This window comes from Vicugna pacos, chromosome 32, assembly GCF_048564905.1.
Source record: "Vicugna pacos chromosome 32, VicPac4, whole genome shotgun sequence".
NCBI classification, from domain to species: Eukaryota; Metazoa; Chordata; class Mammalia; order Artiodactyla; family Camelidae; genus Vicugna; species Vicugna pacos.
In genome coordinates, this window is record NC_133018.1 from 24357906 (window position 1) to 24379307 (window position 21402).

General features: G+C 53.5%; 1 pseudogene; it reads right to left on the reverse strand.

Annotated features, from left to right (window-relative positions):
- Window positions 1-197: 197 nt before the first annotated feature.
- Window positions 198-559, reverse strand: LOC107034074 (large ribosomal subunit protein eL34-like; annotated as a pseudogene).
- Between the last annotated feature and the right edge of the window lie 20843 nt (window positions 560-21402).

Below are 21402 nucleotides of genomic sequence, written 5' to 3' on the forward strand. Positions count from 1 at the left end.
AGTGCTTCCCGGCAAGACGCTAAACGCCTAGAGCTGACGCCTCCCAGAAACATCCGATAACAGTCGCTTTGCCAAGTCAGAGTACATCTGCAGTCCAGGCACGTTGTCCCCAGTTCTTTGTTTTGTTTTTGTTTTTTTAGTTTTTTTTTTTTTTTGCTTTTTCACTTTTTTTATTACTCAGAAAAGCTTCATTTTTTTTATTGAGCTTTTTGACTCTGCACTTGTGCTTTCAATACTTTCACAACGATTTTCTGCTCCTCAGTAAGGAAAGCACGCTTGACCCTGTCACGGACACACTTACACCCGTGGAACCACCATAAGCCCGGCTGACATGCTTTTTTTTTAGACAGTCTCATTAGAGCTGTAGGTCTTACAGCGCGAACTCCTCGAAGTCATCCTAGGCACAGGCCATGTGCGGATTTTGATGCTTTCCCATCTTTCTTGGTATAAAGGTAAACAACCCTATTACCAGGGGTTCGGGACCGCCTGCTTTTGTTAGAGGCTGTACTGTAGGACAGCCTACGACGGTATGTCAAACGCTGGACCATTCTGAATGCCTCTCGATACAGTCCCCGGAAGAGGGGAAAAAATCATGTTTTCCCTAGTTCTAACCGCATATAAATACAAAATTCTCCCATAGTGGGATTTGATGACCATGAATTTATCCCACTACCCTCCTACTTTCTGGGTCTCCAGATGCTTATGAGATACTCTGTGTAAGGGTGAGTAACCAGCTCAGAATGTCAGTGGTCTGTGTGTCTGGGAGGCAGTGGGATGGTTTTATTTGATCCCAACTGTGGGGCCAGACGTCCTGGTTGAAATCCAGGCTCTACTTATCTGGAGCTGGATGGTGTTGAGTGAGTCAGTTTACCTCTCAGGCTCAGCTGCCTTGCTTGCAAAATGGAGATGACAGCAGTCCTTACCACAAAATGTCACTGGGAGAACTAAAGTAATTTATCATTCTTGGTAAACAGTAAGCATCCATGACTGCTAGGCGGATGATGGAGGGGGAGAAAGAATCATCAGCTGCACAGTATTTAAGACAAGTAAGCCAAGTCTTAAGATCCTGTTGATCATTGGTAAGTTAATGAACTCAATCATTCAACAGGTGATTATTGGGAAGATTAAATAAGATAATGCATGCAAAGTTCTTAACCCAGCCCAACACACACACAGGAAAACAGCAGTGCCCAATAGATGCTGACAGGGAAGCTGATAATGGTGATGATGCTGGTGATGTGATGATGTGGGAAGTGGAGGATGATGGATGAGAATAAGAAGAATCCAAGAGTGCATTTAAAATAAGCAGTTGCACGTGTGACCCTGCTAGAGATAGCTGGAGATAGATACATTTATCCACACAACGAGGGAATCAAGGACTCACTAAGTACCAGATACCGTGCTTGGAATTTGTCCTGCTCAAGTCCAAGGACGTTCTCCACAGCTTTGATGGTAGCGGCAAAATAGAAAAACTGGCCCAAACCCCCGTGGGCAGGAAAGCAGTGAGACTGGTAGGATCTTTCCCCGAACTCACAGCCGCAGAACAAGCTACCGACGCTGCAGAGACTAGATGAGTGTGTGTGTTGTTGAGGAAAAGTTCACATGTGGAAGAATGAGTAGCGTGGGAGCAGGATGGGGCAAAGAGTGGGAAAAGCTGGGGCTTTGGAGCCCAATGACACCCGATTCTACTCCCAAGCTGGCTCCAGACCAGCCGTGCAGCCTCAGGGAACTAGCTAAACCCCTCTGAGCCTTCCTGTTCTCATGAAAACTGGTGATGAAATCCTTCCTCACTAGGCTGTTGTGAGGATTAAACGAGATGTGGCTGTGTGTTTGTAAAATAAGTTACTCAAGGTAGGACGCCAATCCCTGCAGTAATTTCTGCTGTACCAGCCACCTCAAAGCCCTGTCTCCCTTTTCTCTGTTACCGACTGAACTGTGAGACACCAGTAAGACTGTGTGTAAAATATCAGAATCCAGGTCCCATCTTAATGAAATACAGTTTTTGGAGTTCAAGCTTTCTCTCTCCGGTGAAAATAGAAACTTTTTAAAGCAATCAGACTGTGCTTTTCTTCACCGGGGCTTTTGCTGTAGTGAGTGGAATCCCCTGACTCCCATGAAAACTTGCTTATTTGAAGCCGCTGGGATTTTGTGAGCTGCTCGTTACTGCGGCGCAGTATAGCCCGGGACGCGCCTCCGGGTGCCTTGGCACAGTGTGATAAATCTTCCCGGCAGGACCCAGAATGGCTGATTAAATTTCACCTTCGAGCTGAACGCGAGCTCCCAGAAGAGATCAGATAGCATCACAGAAGAAAACAAAGCGAACACGCTTGTTCCACCCTGATTGCGAGCTGAGGCTCGTGTCCACTCTGCTGGTGTTGAAACCCTTGGGCGCTCCTCACTGACGTCCTCCCGGCTTCCTCACGGACTTGTAGAAGACGGGGTTTATTGCCATCCACCTCCACTCACCGCACACCTCCCGGCACGGGGCCTGGCCGTCTGAAGGACAGTCAATGGAAGGTGGTCCTTCGGTGCCACTCCCACCGGCTTCAGGTGGTTTGAAGGTCGGAGTAAGAACAGGGTGGAAATCTATGGGGAAGCAGCCTCTCGGAGGGGCCCCCCTGCAGCATGAACTCCCCATGCCCTGGGTCAGCCCCCAGCTCCTTCTTGATTTATAACTGCAGGCTCAGAGAGCCCAGCCACCTTCAGAATGTGTTTACTTAGGCCTGAAGCCAATTCTGACCCAATCAAAGCAAAGGACACAGCGCATGAACTGCCAATGAAATTAATTAAGGGGAGGCTGGCAGGGAGATGGATGGGGGTGCAGGCCTGCTGGAACCCCGCCCAGCGCTCTGTCCGCAGAGTGCTCGCGGCCGGGCCCACAGCTGGGCCCGCAGGCTTCGCGTCCTCCAGGGGCCGTCAGGGTGACTGGCTCTAGCCACGCGCCATCAGGAAGGGATAGGGCCCTGGGTTCCGGGTGCTCAAGGAAAACCAGATGTTGAGTGTTGGCATCTAATCCCAGTTTCTTCTCAAAAACTGTGCAGACCAACCAAACAAGCAGGACTGAGCTGGCAGGTCACTGTCTCGTGACCTCGCCTTCCAGGCTGTGAGAAGAGCACACCCCTTGCCACAGAGTGAGTCCCACAGAGGCTCCCAGTTCAGTTTAACTGAGGTTAATCTGCTGAGGCGTGTGGTGCTTGTGGGAGGGGGAGGGGGAGGAGGGGCGAGGACCAAATATCCTCAAAACACCCTCGTCTCAGAGTGAGACCTGTGGGGGTTGCCTTGAAGGACCCCTGCAGAGCTGACCCCAGACCCCCTGGAGAAGTGACAGGGAGGAAGTAACTTCAAGGTGGATCCCTTTTAGCTCCACATGTCTTTCCCAGGACCCCCAGCCCAGAGCAAAGGTCTTTGACTTCACTGAGTTCCCCTGTTCACCCCGAGGACTCACAGCATGCTCTATAATCACCCATTTCCCTCCTGAGCTCAGCACCAAGACACTGTTGTCCAGCGTCCCACCCGCCCAAGGTCCTGAGACTGCTCCAGTCACCCCAGTGTGATAAATGGGCCCTTGGGATGATGACAGGGGTGGGGCCAGGGGTGAGGCCAAATTAGTAATTTAAAAACTCCCAACAAACAAAAGTCCAGAACCAGATGGCTTCACAGGTGAATACCACCAAACATTTAGAGAAGAGCTAACACTTACCCTTCTGAAAATATTCCCCAAAAATGCAGAGGAAGGAACACTTCCAAACCCATCTGTGAGGCCACCATCACACTAGTACCAAAACCAGACAGAGGTCTCACATAAGAAGAAAATCACAGGCCAGTATCACTTATGAATATAGATACAAAAATCCTCAACAAAATACTAGCAAGTCAACTCTAACAATACGTTAAAAGAAAAGGTCATACACCATGATTAAGTGGGATTTGTCCCAGGGATTTTTCAGTGTCTGCAGATTGATCAATGTGCTACACCACATTAACAAACTGAAGAATAAAAGCCGTACGATCACCTCAATAGATGCTGAAGAAGCTTTTGATAAAGTTCAACATGCAGTTATGATAAAAAAAAAAAACTCTCCAGAAAGTGGGCCTAGAGGGAACACACCTCAACATAATAAAGGCCTTGTATGACAAACGCACAGCTAACAGCGTGCTGAATGGTGAAGAGCTGAAAGCATCTCCTCCAAGATCGGGAACAAGACAGGGATGCCCACTCTTACCGCTTCTATTCAACATAGTTTTGGAGTCCTAACCACAGCAATTAGAGAAGAAAAAGAAAAGGAATCCAAATTGGAAAAGAAGAAGTAAAACTGTCACTGTCTGCAGATGACATGACACTATACATAGAAAACCCTAAAGAAGCAACCAGAAAACCACTAGAGCTCATCAATGAATCTGGTAAAGTTGCAGGATACGAAATTAATATACAGAAATCGGTTGCATTTCTATACACTAACAACAAAATATTAGAAAAAGAAATTAAGGAAACAATGCCATTTACCATTGCATCAAAAAGAATAAAATACCTAGGAGTAAGCTACCTAAGGGGGCAAAGGACCTCTACTCTGAAAACTATAAGACTGATGAAAGAAATAGAAGGCAACACAAACAGATGGAAAGATATACTATGTTCTTGGATTGGAAGAATCAATATTGCCTACCCAAGGCAATATACAGATTCAGTGCAATCCCTATCAAATTACCAATGACATTTTTGATAGAACTGGAAGAAAAAGTGTTAAAATTTGTATGGAAACACAAAAGACCCTGAATAGCCAAAATAACCTTAAGAAAGAAGATTGGAGCCAGGGGAATCATGCTCCTTGGCTTCAGACTATACTACAAAGCTACAGTAATCAAAACAGTATGGTACTGGCACAAAAACACATAGATCAACAGCACAGGAGAGAAAGTCCAGAAATAAACCCACACATTTATGGTCAATTAATCTACAAAAAAGGAGGCAAGAATATACAATGGAGAAAAGACAGTATCTTCAATAAGTGGTGCTGGGAAAACTAGACAGCTACTTGTAAAAGAAGGAAATTAGTACATTCTCTAACACCATAAACAAAAGTAAACTCAAAATAGATTAAAGACCTAAATGTAAGACTGGATACTGTAAAACTCCTAGAGGAAAACATAGACAGGACACCCTTGACATAAATCACAGCAATATTTTTTTTGAACCAGCTCCTAGCGTAATGGAAATAAAGGCAAAAATAAACAAATGGGATTTAATTAAACTTAAAAGCTTTTGCACAGCTAAGGATATCATAAACAAAACAAAAAGACAACCTACAGAGTGGCTGCAACTGACAAGGGACTAATTTCCAAAATACACAAACAGCTTATACAGCTCAATACCAAAAAACCAAGCAGCCCAATAAAAAAAATGGGCAGAACACCTAAATAGCCTCCTCTCCAAAGAAGACATCCAGATGGCCCAAAGGCACATGAAAAACTACGCATATCGCTAATTGTCAGAGAAATGTAAATCTAAACTACAATGAGATATCACCTCACACCAGTCAGAATGGCCATCATTCAAAAGTCCACAAATGATAAATGCTGGAGAGGGTGTGGAGAAAAAAGAACCCTCCTACACTGCTGGTGAGAATGTAAATTGGTACAGCCACTGTGGAGGACAATATGGAGGTTCCTTAAAAAACTAAAAATAGACTTACCCTATGATCCAGCAATCTCACTCCTGGGCATATATCTGGAGAAGACTATAATTCAAAAAGATACATGCACCCCAGTGTTCATAACAGCACTACTTACAATAGCCAAGACATGGAAACAACCTAAATGTCCAGCAAGTGAGTAGATAAAGAAGTTATGGTATATATATACTATATATATACACACATACTACTCAACCATTAAAAAGAATGAAACAATGCCATTTGCAGCAACACGGATGGACCTGGAGATTGAAGTGAAGTAAGCCAGACAGAGGAAGAAAAATACCACATGATATCACTGATATGTGGAGTCTAAAAAAAGATGCAAATGAACTTATTTACAAAACAGAAACAGACTCACAGCCATAGAAAACAAACTCATGGTGTCTGGGGCAGGAAGGAGGTAGGAAGGGATAAATTGGGAGTTCAAGACTTGCAGATACACACTACTACACATAAAATAGACAAACAACAAGGTCCTACTGTAGAGCACAGGGAACTATACTCAATATCTTATAGTAACTGATAATGAAAAAGAATATGAAAAGGAATATATATATGTATATGTATGACTGAAACATAATGCTGCACACCAGAAATTGACACATTGTAAACTGAGTATACCTCAATTAAAAAAAAAAAAAAGATCATCTCAGATGAAGCAGTTGTCAGGAAGGATTAAAGGGCCTTCATCTTCATAGCTCTGCCCCAGCCCAGTTATCTTACAACCATAAAAAACATAGTAATCCCTTCCTTGTCAAGAGCACATCTATTGCAAAAAGAAATATTCAAATTTTTAATGAAAGATATAAAAATTTTAAGTAATAAGATAATACAGGATGAGGCAGAGACAGTTTGTCTGCCAGCATCCATTCTCCCCTTCCTTCTTCCCAGAGTTTCCCCCTCCCTCTAGTGGTCCCTCCTGTTCACTCCAGGAAAACCAGTGGTGGGGTATATATCTTACCTCCAGTTCCTCATCAGAGAAATTGTATTTGCAGCTCAAAGCATAAAACAAACCCGTTATCTTCTCGCATAATGAGGACCATGAAAATTAAAACTATTTGGAGAAAATCAAAAACAAGCAGGAGGTCTCCAGCGTCTGGTAGATGCTGTACAGCAAGCGCCGGAACACCAGGTATCAGTTACGCAGCCCAACCTTCCCACAGGAAGGGAGGCCTCACGTACTCACCAGGACACCTCAGGATGCACAGGAACAAAGTGAAACAACGCGTCTTTGCCATCAATTGTCCAGTGGGGCTCTCCTTCCCCTCCTGCCCTTCTGGGCACAGAGGGGTGCCAAGAAGAACCTGAAGATGAAGGCACACCTGCTCTACCCCATCTTATCCCCACCTACCCCAGCCCATCCCGTAGTAGTAGCCGCGCTTGCTGTCCTCGGAGCCGAAGACCTTGATCACCATGCTGTAGAGATGCAGCCCTTCCACCAGCATCCACGCAAAGGCGCTCAGGAAGAAGTAGTGCAGGAGCACGGCCAGCACCCGGCACGGGGTCTAGGAGCAGAGCAGAGGGTGAGCTCCCTCGGGCTGTGAGCAGGGGTCCCGGCCTCCCTGCATCCGCTTCCTGGGGGCGCCTTCTGGTCCCACGGCCTCATCTGCTTTCTGGGAGGTCAAGTCCTGCCTTTCCAAGTGGAGCGATTTGGGTGGGACACGTGATTCAGGAAGTTGCCAACCAGTGCGCCAGACCCCCTCCCGGGCACGGTGATTGGATCAGGAGAGTGCAGGGAATCAGGCCCAGCCAATCAGCATGAACATCACCCCGCAGCAGGATTGGCCAGGAGGAGGCACGTGACCAAGCCGGTCCAATGGGGTGGGTTCTGAGGTGGGTTGGGCTGCCGGGAAGCCAGTGAGCCAGCCTGGGGAGCCACGCGGGCCAGGCCGCCTGCCAGAGGGCCGGGAGCCGTCGTGGGGAAGGCACCTCGGGCCGGCCAGGGCCCTGGCGCAAGGCGGGTATGGAGTGCCCCTCTTCAGACCTGAGGGAGGGCGCTGATGTGAGGGCAGGGAGAGGGAGTGCCCAGGCACCACGCCTGGGTCCGCCTGGGACGCGGAGAAGGGCGCAGCCTGGGAGGAGAGGCAGATACGGAAGGAGATGGGCCGGGGAGAGGGGAAGCAGAGGGTGAGGGAGGAGGGAGGAAACCTTTTAAAGCGAGAAAAAAGAAACGAAAGACAGAAACTTGACTGAACCAAACTTGGCTCTGCGTTCTGTTTTCTGCCCCCTCTGGATTTCCTTTAGGAGAAGTGACCATCCCCCCACGCCCTGGACGCAGCCAGGGGGTGCGTCCATCGTGGTGTCCCCGCCCCTAGCCGAGAGGTGGGCGTGTACTCAGGCTGTCACTCTCACGTGACTGTTCATGAAATGTTCATTTTTAGCACCGATAATTTCAATCCCTTTTCAAATCAACCTTTCCTGCCAACGAATAGATGTGATCTGCTCCCACAGAGACACCCACGGACTGTCTAAATCTGGTGTCACCTACACCGAGTGGTGACAGATGTGGAGAAAAAGTTATGTTTAATCAAAAATAACTCTGTGACTTCATTTTTTAAACTTGGGCTTAAGTAAACCGCTTTGCTTCCTCCCTCTCGCCTACACTCTCGCAAACCCACTTCCTGCTGAAGCATTGCTTCCTCTGCCCGCTCCTGCTGCCCAGCAGACCCACCCACGTGCCGGCGGAAGACAGACTGGTCTTTCGTTCTCAGCGTGTGACGGATCCAGAAAAGGAAGCTCTGCTCAAAGTCATCCAGGCTCACGGTCACCGTCACACAAAGACATGATGACACCTGAGTGCTGGAGAGGTAAATGACACTAAACACTAGGGCCCCAGGACATCCTGCAGCCACCAGCTCTCCAGGAGACGGGGGACAGGAATATTCCAGAGCAACAGCTGCAGAGCCTGAGCTGGGACTGGTCTCCAGAGGCTTTGTCGGCGCCGAGCCCTCACCTGCACTCCGTCCGTCCACCCTGAGCTGGCATTTCTAAGATGCTGACACCCTCACGGGACATCCATAGACAGCTTCTCACTGCCTACATCTGGAACACAGGCCCCGGGCAATGGGCTCCACCAGGTCGCTGTGGGGACAGCCCCCGTGAAGCCCACCTGAACCTTTGCAAGCCTGTCTCTGCCCAGTCCCCCAACAGCCTGGGGAGGCTGCCCCAGTCACGGGGACTCAAAAACTTCTTTCTGGTGGGAAGTTCCACGTGGGGCCTGGGCAGCGGCTCCTCTTGGGCTCCTCAGCAGCTCTGAGCCCGGGAAGGACGTCATCTGGAGGGACATGCGGCCCGAGACTCCTCCCAGACACAGAACACATGGGTGTGGGAAGAGCTGGGCCCAGGGAAGCCAAGGTCCAAACTCGCCTGCCCGCACCCAGGGCCCCCACCTCCTGTGAGCTGGCTTGACCGCCGGTGCAGGGGCCAGCGCCTGCGTGAGGTGACACAGTTCTGTGTGACCCTGACACAGCCCGGAAGCCCGGTGCACACCCTTTCTGCACAACCTGCAAGGGTCCCGGAGCCGGACATCACTGGGTCAACCTTTCCAAGGCGAGTTGTGTGCAAAACATCCTCACAGCACGGGGCAGGGTGTACTCTGAGGATGACTCGGGTCTCCCCTCATCCCCACCCCCACGCTCAGAAAGAAGGACAGCTGAAGATCGCAGCTGTGGCCTCAGAAACCATAGTGGCCTGAGCACCCTGCGCAGTGAGGACACAGCGGCATTGCTCGGTCCTTGTCCCCCTACCTCCCTCACGGAGCCCCAGTGGAGAGCAGCTCCGGCACGTCGTCTCTGTCTCCCAACTCAAATGTGTCCTTGAATTGGGCAGACCCTGGACGCTCATCTCGGCCCTCAAAGGCGACACACCTTGGGGGGCAGTCCCTGTTCCAGGACTCAGAACACTCGTGATCCACCCAGGCGCTGAGTGGGCTCTGGGCATCGGGGCAGCAGCGGCGGGATGTGAAAGCCCCTCACTTGGCCAGCTAGACGGAGTGTTGCTTCTGCAAAAATGGAAGTCCAAGAGGCTCCCACGGCTGAGCGCAGTCACGTGTGCAGCGTTTATGAGCAGCTGAAGAGAAGCAGTTGGGGGCCCACTCACCCCGGGCTGCTTCCGGAACCTCAGTGTGTGGCCAGGTCATCCGAGGACACCCCAAGGGCCCTGACCCCCGGCCCCCATGCCCTCTCCCCTGTCCAAATGCTGCCTGAACGCCCTCCTCCCCCAGCCCTTCCAGGCCCACCAGCCAATAGAGGCCCCTTTGGGCTAGAGTCCGTCTGTCTTGTCTGTGGACAGACACGTCCTGACCACACGTGCACAGATGGCCCGGGAGGGGCTGACACGTCCTCACCCTCAGCTGTCAGCCGGGCCTCAGACCCAGACGGGCCCCAACCTCCCGACCTGTCTCTCCCCTCCACGCGCAGCTGAGTGCGGCGGAGACACCGCAGGGATGTGTCAGCCCCCGGCCACCGGGACCAGGTTGGGAGACGCCCTCGAGGCCCCCATCCAGAGGCCTGGGGAACGCGGTGTCCCCGCACCTGCGGGGAACTCAACTTTCTCCACCTTCACTGTCCCTGTAGGACTCTGGGCCCAGGGGAGGGCCTGCTGACAGAGGGAGTGAAATTCTAAGTGGGACCCTCCGTGGTTTCCCCCATCCCCTCTCCTGCAAAGCCGCACGGCTCCAGCCTGAGAGGAACGGGGCTGCAGACGCCTGAGTCTCACGCTCACGGCTGACACTCGGCAGGCGAGGGAAACACTCTGACAGGAAACTGCTTTGAGGCTTCAAGCAGAAAACAAAGAGAAACAAAACCTGTGACGTCACATGGGGAGCTGGAAAGAGGACAGCCTGACTGAAGTCGCACAGAAAACGTTTTCTGATCGTCCCCGGCCTGTTCCTTGGCATTTACAGCTGTGAGTCTCAGAGAGCAGAGGGATGGATGAGGGAAGGAGGAGCAGAAAACAGAGGCAGAACAGAGACAGGAACTGTGAGGACGAGGGCGGCGGTGGGCTCTTGTCAGTCTGCAGGCTGGGGCAGGGCCTCCCCGGGGAGAGACTGATCCCTGGGTGCGTCATAAAACTTTTCTTCACAATATCTCCTCCCTCTGCCCAAAATAAACCCTCAGACTGTCCTGAAGAAGCAAGACCTGTCATTTCACACACAGGTGGCCGCTCTACCTGCTGTTCACACTGATCATTACACATCTTGGTGATGCTGGGGTCACTGTGGTATGTCCTGGGGACGTGAGGAGGGGTCACTGTGATGGAGTCAGAGGACACTGTGAAGGGACCTGTCAGGAGGGTAGAAACCCTGAGAGTCCTCCATCATAACTAGGAATCCTCCTGCAGGATAGAAGAGAGAATTGACCACGGAGGCCCACCCGCACCTGGCCACATCGCACCAGTGACCCAACTTTGTCTCACATGACTGACAGACTGGAGCATGAGCCAATCAGAATAGACCATGGACCACACAGAATGGAGTATGCATCAGTCGGAATGGACCATAGGCCGATCAGAATGGAACATGGGCCAATCAGAATGGAGCATGGGCCAATCAGAACAGACTCTTGTCAAGGACCCAACACAGACTTAGTGAGTCCAGCTGAGTATTTGTCCTGGTGTCACAATACCAGGCTGCCTTGCTTGTCCCTACGCCCCAAGGAGGTTGCTCTGGAGAGAGAGGTACCCAGAAGAGCCAAGACTGAGCCCTACTCCTGCCTGCAGGACGGGACGCTTACTTCCAAATAGGACTGTGTGGTGGGTGGTGGGACAGGACTCCAGGGGTGCACCGTGTCTGGCTGTCTACGCGGGAGCCTCAGAGACCTCAGGCAGCCGCGGGCTTCAAAGCCAGCATCTCTCCTCTGACTGGAGCTGACTCCAGGACTGGCTGATACTTGGAGCTACAAAATGATTTCGATGTGTCCCCGGGAGCTGACAGTGTAGCTTGGGTGAATTAATTTTTAAGTCGATTGACACAACGTAAAAGATGATTAGTTCTCACTGGTTCCTGAGATTGCGGGGAGGACATCGTTTTAGTTGCATACAGCATGGGTTTTGTGAAGACTTTAAAGGCTCTATTTTTCAGGTTGTTGTCTAGGAATAAATTTCTAGCAGTGCCTGCTGGTCCCTGGACGTACTGGGCTCCTGGTCTGGCTCTGAGTAAAGAGCAGAATGGGGAGGGTCATGGGATGCATCCCTCATGCCCCAAACTGCCCCTGGCTAATGTCTGGCTCAGGCCCTGCTCCATGCCCAGAACAGCGCAGTGATGACTGGTGGGGTCCCACGCCTGGCACCAGCACGACAGCTGTGTGGCCCAGGATGTCTTCTCCCTGCAGGAGCTGCGGTCTCCTCTGGTAAAGCAGACGAAGTGGCCGTTCCAGAGGGGCACAGTCAGCAGCCAACACCTCGATTCCTGTGACGAACCTGGGAGGACTCCCCCTCCGTCCAGTCTTCCTCCAGCAGTTTGGGGTCCCTCTGCCAGTCCAGGAGCGGGTCACATGAGCAGCAATCAGCACCCTGCCCTCCTGGGTACGTGATTGGCTCAGACACAGTGGTGTGGCTTCACCAGGGCCAATCAGATGCAATGAGGCTTTGAGGAAGGGGCTCTGGAGCCCCAGGACCTCTGCTTCCTCTCCTCATGCTCCCCTTTCCCCACCCTTCCTCCTGTCCTTTATCTCAGTGAGCGCCGCCCCTGCCCTTCACAGAATCTGAGACCCACTGACCCTCATCCTTCTCCCTGCTTATCAGTCATCACCACACACCCAGTTCACCAGGAATCAACCCTGTGTTCACTTTCTCTCAAAGATCCTCCAGTTTCAGGAGCACAGCCCTGAGCTCCAAGGACCCGTGTGAGGCCCTGCATGAGAGAAGGTCTGGGGTCCTGAGCAAGCCCTCCTCTCTCTGCTCCCTTCCTACCAAGTTCTGTCACTGGGAGAAGAAAGGCACCGCCCAGTCCTCACCTCAGATCTGTGAGATTACAAAGGGCGAAGCTTTCACCACAGAGTGTGTGGAAGGCACTGTGTGTCCACAGAGAGTGACCGGCCACTGGGAGAAGGATGGAGACCCTGGGGACAGTCCCGTGTCCGCAGCCTGCAGCCCACGGTCAGAGCTGGTCACGTGGCATGTCACTTGTAGAAGACTGGAGCCGGGGAGCATGTGGGCACCAGGCGAGGACAGGCTCTTCACCCACCACTGTCTGCTGTGGTCACGGTCCAGCTGTCCCTCGTGTCCTGGGCCCTGCCTGCAGAGGGATGAGGCTGGAACGGGGCGCTGGCCCCATGTCTCACAGACCCTTCCTGCCCGACTGCCCCGCCTGCTGGAGCCTGAGTCTTGGTCTTTCCTCCCCCTGCCCATCACAGGCCATCACAGCTCCTCACACCTGGACCTCCTGAGGGATCCAAGCAAGAGGTGATGGTTCTGTCCGAGAACTGCCCTGTGGGGCTGGAGGTGGCCAGATGGAGGGTGGCAGTTCTGCAAACCGTAAGGATTCCAGAGGACTGTATGTAGAGCTCGAGCCTTTGGCTTAACCACCTGGAAGGGTGGAGACGTCCTCCTCCTGGATGGCAAAGAACATGCACGAGGGGATTTTAGATGAAACGCACCCCAACTCATGAGAGTCAGGCAGGGGCTTGGCTGTGGATGGCCGACCGCTCAGGAGTGCGGGTCATATCAGGAGTGGGGGTCATAGGAGAGCAGCTGGCTCTCCCGGTTTCAGGGCCACCTGGGCAGGACACAGGAGCGTTCTGCAGAGTGGACAGGATAACCCCTGGCCCTTCCTCCCTAGCAGGAAGCTTAGCAGGGAGGGTAGATAAGAAATAATGTAGAAAGACGTGGAGGCTGAGCCAAGATAAGGCATGAGATGATTCCGAGGTAAGATTATGATCATCTTAATTGGATGCAATCAAGTGCAGGCTTTTGTTTTAATGATTTGGGTTTTAAGATGAAGTATTAATTTACGAGTCACCTGTGGCAGTAAATAGACTTCCCTGCTGAAGACTTCCCTAGTTACCCGTGACCACCTGTGGCTGATGTGCCAGCAGCAGGGATGGGAGAGCTGGGACAGCAAGCACCATTCAGTCCCACTCAGGGACCGGGACCCCTTCTGGGCTTGGGCAGAGCCACCTTCACCTCCCATGGTGCACGTTTTCCGTCTGAAGGCAACAAGCAGGAGCCAGGAGAGGTGCGGGCTCCACGAGGCCCCGCTGTCCGGCCTCTGTCTCTGCGGGCTGAGCCATGCCCCTCTGGCCATCCCAGGGGGACTGTGCGACCCTTCAGGTATTTGGGCCCACACAGAGCATGGAACGCTTTCCCCCCACCGCCCTCTTGCTGAGCTGGGTGGATGCCTTCAAGGCATCCCACTGTCTTTCCTGTGACACAAATCTTGTCAAGCTAATTAGCTGTGGGGAATATTAGGTGGTTTTTGTTTTCAAACGTAGTCAAACAAAACAAGTATATATTATGCTTGGCCCAAGGCTAACTTCCCAATTAAAGCAGACTGCAGTTGGATCATCAAACAAAAATAAATAAATAATCAATAAATATGCGTCTTCACATATGCTCAGAGAGGAAGAGCAAGGGTGAAGTGAGACCCAGCAGAGCAACTGCCAGCCATGAAATGAGCACGGGGTGCAGGTCCCGGAAGCAATGAGGATGCAGACAATGAGGCAATTACTGCCACAGCCCTCAGAGTAGGGGCGTGAGAGGGGAAATACATCTTGAGTCTTTCAGGAGGCAGATTTCTGTTTGTTTCAGGAATTCTTTCTGCCTTGTTTTTTTCCTTCCTCTAATAGAGTCTGACCTGCATCAGAGCAAACACAGGTCGCAATGGCTCAGTCAGTGCACATTTTAAGTCCAGTGTCCTGGGCCCTGTAGGGCCTGTCTGTGAGAGAGCCACCAGGGAGAAGGGGCAGCGACCTTGGAGAAAATCTGCCCAAATGTGAGTGGATCCCTGGCCTCAGGCAGTTTGTCCCCTGGTAATCAAGAACAAGCCACCAGAAGCATGTGTGACACGGGGCTCCCTCCTCCCCCGGAACCCCTTCTGTCCTCCCACCGCTCTTTCAAGTTCCGGTCGCTCACCTGCTGAGCTCCTTCCTCTGTTTCCCCTTCATCTCACCAGGTGGATCTTCCTTAGCAGCTCCTCCCTCCTAGACTGAGTAGCTTCCCAGCAGGCTGGGCGCTGGCCCTCTCCAAGGTGCTGAAAGCTGCTGGGACGCCAAGATGGAGACGGCGCTTCTGTCCCGCGGTGAACACGTGAGGATACACGGGCAGAACTAAATGTTATTTTAATATTTCCTTCATGCCTTAACTCCAACAGGTAACAGCTTGAAATTATGTAATTGAAAGAGGTTCTGTCTAAAAAGGTGCTTTTGAGCTGAAGCCTGGGGAGATAGTGACCTTATCTTAAATATCCTTGGAAAATACAGACTCTAAGAGAGAACACATCTCTAAATCCACTCGGATGTCTGCAGACTGTAAGACCGATGACAATGGAAACAAGGCCAATGAGGTTGTCGATCAACAGCAAATGCTGTCAGACCCCTTCTGATCAACCGCTGTGCGGGGCGTCTGGGTGCTTATAAAGAGATGCAAGGAGAGGCTTCAGATCTGGGGCACTCTAGATATATAGTGAAGCAACATTAAATATAAGATTATTAAAAGTGAGGTAGCATGTGTTATAGCACTGCCACCAGCTAGCTGGTAAATTTAGGAGGTGGCAGGTTTTGTCAGCAACTGGCTTCCTGAGAGTTCACTGTCATCCCCGAGTCTGGGCAGCGCTCGTGGCTGAAAGCGTGTGAGCAGGGGAACAGGCTGGGCATGGCTTCCTGGCGTGACCTACACCTGCCAAGTTCACCCGAAGGTTTACTTTTGTTCAAAGAGTCGCTGGAGATTTCGAATGGGATCATCCACGAGCAGAATAAATTCTGAGAAAATTGGTAAACCTTCAGCCAGGTTTATCAAGAAGAAAAGAGCGAGCTCACAAATAAGTAAAAGCAGAAACAAAAGAGAAGGTGCAGCTGACACCACAGAAGTGCAAAGGATCGTAAGGGATTACTGTGAATAACTGTGTGCCAATACAGTGGACAACTTGGAAGAAATAGAAGAAAACCTAGAAGTGCACAGTGTCCCAAGACTGAAATGGGAAGGAGTAGAAACATGAACAGACCGATTGCCAGTACTATAATTGAGTCAGTAACTTAAAAAATTCCCAAGAAAAAACAGTCCAGGACCCCACAGTTTCACAAGTGAGTTCTACCAAACATTTCAAGAATAGCTAATTCCTGTCCTGCTCAAACTATTTCCAAAAAAAATTGCAGGGGTAAGAGCATGCAGCTGCCCCCTCACTAAGATGCAGCGAGGCTGGTCAGGGGGGCGTGTAAATCCTCCAAGGCAGTAACCACAGGGTGGACAGTAAAATCCCAGGGAAGTGTCATCCGTCCTTCCCTGGCTCAGCCGGAGCAGCCCGGTGGGCAGCACCCTGACGTCTCAATACTGATTCTTGCCGAATTAGATTTACAGGGCTGTCTCATCCTTCATGGGGATAAGCTGATGTTTGACCTCAGGGACGACTCGGGGGACATGGGCCGAATGCCATGGCGATGCGGCTCCTGGGTCCCTGATGAGAAAGTGTCCCGCCCACGGGGGCTGCAGCCCAGTCACCACGGCCCCCCACCCATATCGCCTGCACACTGAGGACACGCATCCCTGCCCCAGAAGCCACAGGGATCCCCTCCCCTTGGCTGGAGTCTCGCTGTCTCCTCACGCCACCCCCGGGCCCCACACACACTCCCCTCTGAAGTTGGAGGCAAAGAGGCCCTGGTGGGGGTTCTCAGGTTCCCGTGCCTGAACGCAGCTGAACGTCTAGGGAACAGGCCTGGCGATGCGCTGGGTATGTTGATGTCACAGGAGAAATTACCCCGCTGCTCAGCCAGCTCTGTGCTTCCATTACCCGCATCAGATCAAACTGGGCAAACAGAGCAGGCGCCAGGCGTCCCAGGGACGGTCCTGGGGGAGAACCCACCGCAGGAGATGCTGCACCAACTGACGGAGGAGCCAGGAAGGCCCGTCCTCGGGCCCGTCAGGAGGCTCTGCAGAGAGGACCCTGGGTGACGAGTCACGGGGCTGAACGGAGCCTCCATGGCCCTGAGCAGGTGCCCCACAGGGAAAGACACGGGCCAACTGAGCCCCACGCTTTGCTCCTCAGCCTGGGTCAGTGGGCCAGCGGTCTCCGCATTCCCAGGAGCTCGTCACAAACGCAGACTCCCAGGCTCCTCCCTCCACTTCTGCCCCTCCAGTGGGTCGGAGCCTCCAGTGGGATCAGGCACGTGGCTGCAAAGACTGCAGTTCCCAGCCTCCCGCGCAGCCCTGGGGACCTAATGATCAATGGACTTGAGTTCTGACCAACACACGGTGAGCCGAGACCAGGGGAGCAACTTCTGGGTCTGACAGGACGGAGGGGACCCCTCGTCTCCCATTTATCCCACCCACTGGCTGAGTGCGGCCTGGTCAGCTTCAGTCAGCTGCTTCCAGGAGGACCCGAGGGAAAAGGGAACTTGTACGCTTTGGAGAAATTTAACCTCTTTTTCCTGTGGTCATCGCTTAGCGCCCGGTGGCTGAGCCCCTTCAGCTGTGAAACAGGGATGCTGGTGACGCTGGTGGTGGTGATGCTGGTGATGAGGGTCACGAAGAAGATGGTGGTGGGGATCTTGCGAGAGTCAGTGCAGTGGTGATTATGTCCGTGATGATGATGAAGGTGAAGGTGACGATGGTGGTGATGGTGATGAAGGTGATGGGGGTCTTGTGAGCGTCAGCCGAGCGATGGCAGTGATGCAGGTGACGATGACGGCGGTGGTGATGGTGGTGATGACGGCGGTGCCTCTTCCCAGGGAGAGGAGGGTGTGAGGAGGTGAGGGCAGGGCTGGGCGCAGCCCCAGGCTCACGGCAGGTCTCAGTAATCAGTGCCTGCTGCTACTACTGTCATCACTATCGAGCTCTCCTGTTCTTGCTGAGGTACAGGCGCCCCCCCCCCGTCCTGAGCCCCTCATTACAGGGCAGGAAGTGAGCTCCCCTTTAGAAACCCTCCCTTCCCAGCTTGCCCTCAGCGGGAGTCCCCTTCAGAGGCATAAATGTCCCCCAGGCGAGGAGGGGTCACAGGTGGGGCCCCAGACCTGTACCAAGGGCCCACCCTGCCCAGTGCCCTGAACGTCTCACTGACATAGCACAGCCCGCCTCCTGCATCAGCACGGTGACCAGTGGCGCCCGCACCGGGCTTGGCTCAGGGGACTCGGGAACGGACAGCGGAGGACAGGCGCCGGGTCACCTTGCTGACGAAGCTGGGGTGCCCCCTCCCGGGGGCTTCCAGGGGAGGCGCTGGCGCGGCCGCAGCGAGGAGGTGGGGCGGGGGTCCCGGGCTGCTGTCTACACTCCAGAGCAGGGTAGCGTGGACCGGGAGGCGGGAAACGTGCCAGATCTGCTGCGCTCAGTGCCTGGCTGACCAGTGGGTCGGGACGTCTCTGCTCGTGTTTCATTGGGTTTTTCCATCCTTTCCTGGGAACGCCTGTTCCTACAAGTGCCCACACTCCTGTCGGGTTTTCTCTGCTGACTGCTGACTTGGGAAGCCGCTTAGATGTTCCAGACAGCAGACCTTCGTCTACTGGGCGCGAGGCTAACGCCCTCCCCCGCCTGCCCTCTGCCTCCTCCCTGCGTGTGCTGGTCGGCGTGTTCGCTCACTTCTGCAGTTGGTCGCGGGGCTCTCGGAAATGAGTTTTCTCACCTAAATCTCCACCCTGCTCTCTCCAGCAACCGGCGGAGATTTCTCCACTAAGCTGAATTCACGGCAAGGCTTAGTAACAGCAGAGACCCTTCAGGAGAGAGAAGGTCTAAATAAAGAAAATTCCCTGGCAGAGTTTCTGTTCTGACACATCCCCCTCTGCCGCCCCCGAGACAGAGTCAAGCTGGAGGCGCTCAGAAGGAGGCTGACTTTGCCCGGAGGCTGGGAGGGGTCCGCCCCGCTGGGGTCACTGGGGCCCTTCCCAGTGAGGATGAACGGCTGGAGCTCGGGGAAATCTTGGAAGGACCCCCAGGCACACAGGCTCTGGGAAGGCCAGAGGGGGCATTCGGAGGGAGCCCCGCAGACCCCGGCTGCCTTCTGGGCAGTGGCCTCCCTGCTCTGGGCTGCCCTCCACTGAGCCCCTGCCGCTGGGCTCCGGGTCTGGGGGTGCGGCCCCCGGACACGTGTGGATCCTGGAGGGTCTCAGCGCTCGGGTTGCTCCTGGGGAATCCAGGCGGCAGCAGCCTTTCCCCTCCCGCCTGGGCCACTGCCTCTGTGGGATGAGGAACGCTCTTCTCTAAAGCCCGCGATGGAGGGTGAAGGCGGAGCGTGTCCTGGGCTGGGAGCAGACTCCCTCCCCTACGTGCTCACCGTGAGCCCTGGCTGAGCAGCTGTGACTGGGGTCCCTGTGGGCCTGGGGGGGCAGGGGAGGACCAGGGCCCCGAAGTCCACGCACAGCAGGGAGCTGGTGGCCATCCTAGCGTGTGTGAGTGTCCCCTGAGGGCTGCACTTGCCCTGAGGGTCCCTGTGCCCCCGAGCGCTCCGGTTCCACACGTGGGGACCCCCTGCCTCCACCTGCCCCAGGCCGCCCCCCACAGGCCCCCTCCAGGGGAGCCGCAGACAAGATGTGTGCCTTTCCGGTGACTTCCCACCCGAGTTAGATGTTCACATCTGCATTTAAACTATTGTTGTAAATATAAAAACGAGCGATAAAACTTACACTAACAACTTGAAATTTTAGTTTTATTCACATAGAACAATAAAATAAAATAAATGGCAAATACAAGCGCCCACGGCACGCCTGGAGACACCAAGGGAGAGGGAGGAGCTCATATTTTAGCGTCGTTCACAGCACTTTTCCCTGATTTTGGAACAAGCGGCCCTGAATTTCCTTTTGTGCTGCCCCACAGATCACTCGACCTGAGAGGCCCTGTGGGGTGTGTCCTGTCCCCAGGCTCACCCTCACCTCCAGGCCTGCGCTGGGCTCTCAGACGGGGTCAGCCAGTCCATGCTTGAATGGTGTCCTGGACACCCCACTTCTCCGAGGCCCCCTCTGCTGGCGCTGGGGGTGGGGGAAGGAGGCCCGTCCAGGCTGCTGGGGAGGAGCTCTGCTGTTTGGGGCAGGTGAGACCCCAGGGAGGCCGAGGGGATGAGGGTGGATTGCGAGGGGCTCTGGGAACACAGGGCTGTGGGTGTCTTGGGGGCCCCTCCAGCCCCACTCCTCACACTGAGGTCTCTGAGGGGTCCCGGGACTGCAGGTTCCTGGATGACAGGAGGTTCCTGCAGGAGGTTGAGGAGGCCCTTGGGGGCTCCTGACAGGCTGTCCCTCCCTCTGTCGATGACACCTTCTTCCTGAGAGCCCTTTGAGCCAAGGGCAGCGCTGAGCCCAGGGCTGTGGACACAGGTGAGCAGAGAAGCTGGCAGCCTCCACCCCAGGTTTCGGGCTGTCCTGTTCCAGGATGGACACTCAGGGACATCATTTGGGGATAATCACCCAAAGGTATTCTCAGGAGGGGGGCCCTCCCAAGTTCCTGCCAATCCCGCAGTTTAAAAAAACAAATTCATGAATTAAAACATTTTGACAAGCAGAAGAGTAATGCACATGGTGCCCGATGAATTAGAAAAGAAACTGGAAAAACGCACGCCTTATTTCCTTCTGTATCACGAAAATGAATGTGCTGCTCAGGATCATAAATTTTAGACCGGGATTTTTATCATAGAAATACCAGCTTCAGAAACGTACTCTGGCCTCACCACTGGGACACGACATCACAGCCTCCTCCACCTGGGAGAAAGTCCACGCGGCCCCCGGAGACGCCATCACCGGTGGAGCCGTGTGCCCGGTGGCCCCGGTGCTGGGACGGATTGAGTTTAAGAGGTTTCCTGGAATCGTACAATTCATAGACAAGCTCTTTCATCAGGGGGGAGCCGGAGGAGAAATGGTAGGAAAACTGGGGGTGCTGATAGGTGACAGAGGGGCTCATACCGCAGGTAAGCCGTCCTAGGAGAGTCAGGAAGGCGGGGCTGCCCCGGTGTCCCTGGTCTGAGTCCTTCCCACCCCCACGTGCGTCCTAGGCCTCCCCACACCCTCCTGGGGCCCCCACATCAGTTCTGGGGTCCTCCTACGAGCCAGAAAGGCTCACACTCAGGACCTGTGTTGGTCAGCGTTCTGCAGAGCCACAGAACCAAGAGGTCATGTATCTGTGGGAAGGTTTATCATAAACCGTTGGCTCATGTGATTGTGGAGGCTGGTGTGTCCAAAATCTGCAGGGTGGGCTGTCTGGCTGCAGACCCAGGAGAGCCACTGGTGCCATTCAGCCTGAAGGCTGTCTGCTGCAGAATTCCCCCTTGACCCTTGGGAGGTCAGTCTTTTGCGCTATTCAGGCTATCACCTGATTGGACGAGGCCCACCCACCCTAGGGAGGGCAATCTGCTTTACTCAGAGTCCACTGAGTTAAATGTCAACCTCACCTAGAACCACCCTCACAGAACATGGATCAAAGACCTGGGCACTGTAGCCCAGCCAGGTTGACACACAAAACTGCCCCTCCCAGACCCCTCCCTCACATGTGCAGGAGCCACCAGTGTCTGATGTCTCTGCCAGGGAACCCACTCCCGATGTGAACAGCAGAACCAGGAGTCAGGAGGGAGGCAGGGACTGGGGATGGC